General features: G+C 36.2%; 1 pseudogene; it reads left to right on the top strand.

The window, feature by feature from the left end:
• Positions 1–4,679: 4,679 nt before the first annotated feature.
• On the top strand, positions 4,680–4,776 carry LOC122121995 (annotated as a pseudogene).
• Positions 4,777–5,098: the final 322 nt, after the last annotated feature.

The raw sequence follows: 5,098 nt of genomic DNA on the forward strand, positions 1-5,098 counted from the left end.
AATGTGGGTGAAGATTGCTCATTGTCACACTAAACAAACCTCAGAAACCTTTCTATAAATCCTGTAGGTTCCCTTGAGAATTGTCCTTACCCAGGAAATCTACTCTTACTCTGTGAAACAAGGTTGTAGTGGAATTTAAATTCAAAGTTCTTTAAAAAAAAGACATCAAAATTTGTGAATTGACTTTAATTACCAAACAGTAATTCTCTGAAAAAGATAATTTGGGTCCAAATATTTAGGGAGAAAGTGCCCTCAACATTGAAAGAAGGTATTGGGTTTACACTTTTCTGTTTGTAATACTTTCCACAATGTCTTTGCACTTGAAGCACTGAACAACAGAAAAAAATCTGATTGGATACTTGAAACCAATGATTTCACATTTTATAGTAGCTTACAATATGTAACATCCTTATTAACATGAAATATTGAGGACTTCACTTATTAAATAAGCCAAAAAGTTTTGGGATCAGAAAATAATTGAGCAAATTGAAAAGGCGAGAAAACTCATTCTTAGAAGCCCTAGCTAAGCATATTTACTTCAGGAGTGGAGGGAGGCCAAACTTTTTGATATTCATTGTCTTAATATTTTTGCTACCTAAAGTGATTTTATGGAGCCTATTTAGCTCACTACAATGCAGAACAGATTGAATGAAGACATGAAAATAAATTCCACATCCAAATAAAAGAGTTTTAAAAGGAAAACCATGAAGATGTAGTGTGGGTAGAGCCGATCAGATCTGGTTGAGTCAGCTAGAGTAGCAGTTGAAGCACACTTCCTGCTAATAGAGACGTGACCCACAGGCATGTCTGCCTAGCTTGCCAGCCATGAGCTGTCCATGCTCCCTACAAGCCCGGGAAGACCAATCAGTGCCTGTCACCAAGCAGTGCCCATCACAAGTGCCTTACATCAACTCCCCACTAAGTAATTGGCTGGGAAGGACTCAGGAGGTTGGGAAAGCTGGGGCTATATAATCCCCCCCTTGTGCAGAAATAAACAAGACCTGCATAAGCCTGTTCTCCCAACGTGTGTTCCTTGTGTGAGTCGTTCATACTTACCTCCTGCTGGAGATCTAGCCCTACAAGTGGTGCCCAAAGGGTGGCTCGACCGCTTTCTGCAGATGGACGGTCGAGGGTCTAGTGCAAAATTAGTGCCTCCATGGGCAACCTTCCCCCAGAAGCAGGAGAGCCTCAATCACAAGCATTTGTTGCCCTGCTCCGGAGTAGGCAGATAAAAGTATTACAAAAGTAAGCTAGATTAATATGGGAAATAGTGAATGAATTGTATCCCTGGATTGACTCCGGGGCCATTTGGGATCCAGACAGGTGGACCCTCATCCTTCAGGCAGTTCATAAAAAGGAAGTCCGTGACGGCTCTGAGCTGCCCCTAATCTTTTACCCCATTGTAGTAGCTATTCAAGCCTGTCTATCAGGGAAAGAAGAAGGGGAAACTCTGCAAGCGTTTAACACCTCGCTGCAAGAAGAAACAGAACAAAAGGAAAATTGCAAAGCTGCTTTAGCACTCCCATCTTTCTTGTGACACAGCAAACAATTCCAGCAAGAACACAGATAACCAACAACTTCCACTAACAGGTGACCCAGGGGGCCAGCCAGCTACGCTTGTACAACCGCCTCCCCCACACTATCAGTCACAGGAAGCCTGCCCAATCACTTCTTTTGGCTGTTAAGGCAAGCCTGGGAATTCTCCTCAGAAAATTTTGTATCCTTGGGCAGAGAACAAAAACTCTTTGTTTGCCCAAGAACAAAAACTCGTTGTTCCCCCTGTAATTCAACAGTTGTTCACAGGCCCCACATCTACCATGGCAACGACAGCCAAGCCTATAATTGAACCCCAGTTCATGTTCCCTGAAAACGTTCACCGAACATCTGCATGACCTAACCAATGGTACCCCCATGACCCAAAAATACCGGGCCGCTGTCAAGGAAGATGGGTTACACTCCCTGAATGCTCAACAGATGCTCGAAACCCTTAGCATTGATCTTAACTGCCCCCATGATTGGAAGAGCTTAATGAACTGTAGTCAACAAGAAAGTTTAAAAAATGCTTAGAATGTATTCCTAAGTACCAGTTTTATAAATGGCTTTGCACTGTGGTTTGTGGTTATTTTATTTTACATGAGATAATATTTTCTACTACCAATAAGTTTTGGAAAAAGAAGAAAACTAAAATTTACTATTGTAGAGGAATATGATAGAAGTAGAAGAAAGATTTTATGTTTGTCAAATCTCTGATGAGTACCCGTATTCAAGACTTAAAGTCATATTTCTTACTGTGTTAGACAGATAGGGAAAACAAAACACCATATGATAAGGCAACTATTTGTGATTTTTTAAAATGTACTTAGTATGTGATGAAATTTACTTTATTAGCTAATGTTTTGGTTTGAAATATGGGAGGCTGATCTATTTAACAAATTTTTGAAGTCACCTACTGAAAAAACAAATGATGGGGGGTATAATTTCTACACTTTAATGAATGGATGAACCTGTTTGGCATTAATGCTGGGTAAATAAATAAACTCTATTGTAACTTGCTCCCTACCCTTGAAAAACTATTTATGTCACTAAATATCATCTACTTGTAAAGTGTTATTTGGCAAATGTGATTTTTAAAAGTTTATTTGAAAAGGAATATACTTTCAGGAGATTAAATGTAGGTTATCATTTGTTTGACAATGACAACATTTTTATACTACAGAACCAAGTTTTACTGAAGTACCAGTGTTTTGAAGCACTAAGGATCTTCTCAATTAATGTTTTTCTGAATTATATTTGACCTCTATGTCAAGTATTCCTAGCATTGGTAGACCAAATATGGATCTATTGTTCCAGGAACTATTTTCTGGCCTGCTGATGCTGGAATGAAATTATTCATTAATCATTAGGAGAGGGGTATTACAAATGATCTAGTGACATTTGTGGTCTTGTTCAATCATATATGATGGTCATCTGAAAATTAAAAGTTTGAATTACTGTACTTTCACATTTTGTGATTTCATCTTGCATTTTAAGTTGCCTTGCATTTCCCAATTGCTTACTGATAATTCCTGCATTTCAAGGAATTGGGGCCCTGAAATATAGAAAATGAGAAATTGAGATGGGTCTTCAATTACTTTCTGTTGGCATGTTGCATGGACGTAGGTGAGAACTCTTGCCTTAGTTATCTGATGATGCGGATAACTGGGACCTGGGATCCTAGGACCCGTGGATCCTGTAGAAGAATAATAGCTTTTAGACATCATGTCAGAAAAATTTGAGTATAATCAGTAGGAATGCTTCAGAAACATGGAGAAATACAGTTTGGGACCAGCGAGTTAAAACAATAAACAGAGCAGCAAAGTAAAATCCCTTATAGATTAGAAGCAAACAACATTGTTTTTTTTACCATGTGAATTCAGACGACCAAGAACACTTAGAAGTTATCACAAGTTTATACCGAAAACATTGCATTGATAATTTTTATATTCTAATATATATTATAATCCTGATTATTTATATTCCAATCTATTTATTGGAATAAATATCAATTAATTTTTCAAATTATCAATTAATTCTAATAAGATTCACTGTGTGAAATATAAAATCAGCACATATAAATATAAAATATATAATAATATATAATATTAGAAAATGTTTGGCATTGTTCTGTTGTGGTAAGGGTATCAAAGGCAACAGTTTTTTTTTTTCTTTCTGCTTATGTGGTGATGAGGAATCAAACCCAGGGCCTCAGACATGCAAGGCAAGCACTCTACCACTTAGCCACAAGAGGCAACGGTTTTAAAGTATTATTCCATTACCTCTACCTCAGTGTTTGGTAGAATTAGAGCTAAAGCTTTACCATTCCGAGATATACAGCCTAGAGGCAAGAGGAAACACTGTGATTAAAACATTACCAATTTAAGGCCTAATAACGAGGAGAAACATATGGACTTCTTTTGGAGCTACGGAATATATTTGGTGATAGAAAATCAGTGGTGTAAGTTCCTGCCTGCTTGGATGGTAGACAGGCCAAGACATTAGGTAATCATACATATGAACAATTTTTTCACCTTCTTGGCTTTAGCATCTTTTGAAATGTTAGGGTGTAATAAACAATTATATTTTGAAAAAATACCTTCTAGTCTGAAGAGTACTGTCTGAACTGTTTGTCTCTTTATGATCCCTTGTAACAGATTAGTTTTGCTCCAATAAGAAAATCTATGCTGTCAGGGTAAGATTCTGGTTGGTCTGTTCCTACATGGAGCAAGGATAAAGGGTCAGGAAGACATTTGTGCAGTAAGACCTCATTTGGGAGATTTTAAGCTGCAGAAGTTTAGAAGTAGCTTTTAAGCAAGGCTTACTTTGACTCCATTATCTCCACAAAGCTAAATCAATTAATAAATAAGTACTTGAAAATCCATCATCTTTGGACCTAGATATAAAGGCTGCAAAGTATGATCCAATTTCAAATGAAAAAGACTTAAAATAGTCATTGAAAAAATTGCAAATGTGAGCAATTGAACAAACAATATAAGTTTTTTCCACCATACACAGAATTTTACAGAAATAAGATGAACTGCAATTTTGGGAACAATAAGGTTTCCTTCTTACAAATAGGCAACCAAAGATATATGCCTGTCTTAAGATTGCATCATTAACTACTTAAATTTCCAGGATACTACATGCTTCAGCAGCACGTCTACCCAAATTACAATACAGAGATTTACATGGCTCTTGTACAAGGATGATATGAAAATTTGTGAAGTATTGCATATTTTTCATTCTTCTGATGCAAGAAATTAAAAAGTTATTAAAAAGTTGATTACAAATATACAAGTGTAAGAATACATGTAATTCATAGAAATAAAAGTTAGTTTGACATCATTCCATCTTCAATTTTTACAAATTCCTTTACATAGCATAACCTTTATAAAACTTTTGAAATAAGATAACATTGTCATTTTATCCTAAAGAAATAAAATTCTTTAAGGACCTAGGAATTAAAGGAATCTTAAACTGTTTCTATATGGAATGCAATCTGAAAGGACACATTTATTAATGAACCTATATATTATAAAACAATGTCGAATTCAAAGTATTA

This window comes from Dipodomys spectabilis, unplaced genomic scaffold, assembly GCF_019054845.1.
Source record: "Dipodomys spectabilis isolate Male_0828 unplaced genomic scaffold, ASM1905484v1 ptg000200l, whole genome shotgun sequence".
Lineage (NCBI taxonomy): Eukaryota > Metazoa > Chordata > Mammalia > Rodentia > Heteromyidae > Dipodomys > Dipodomys spectabilis.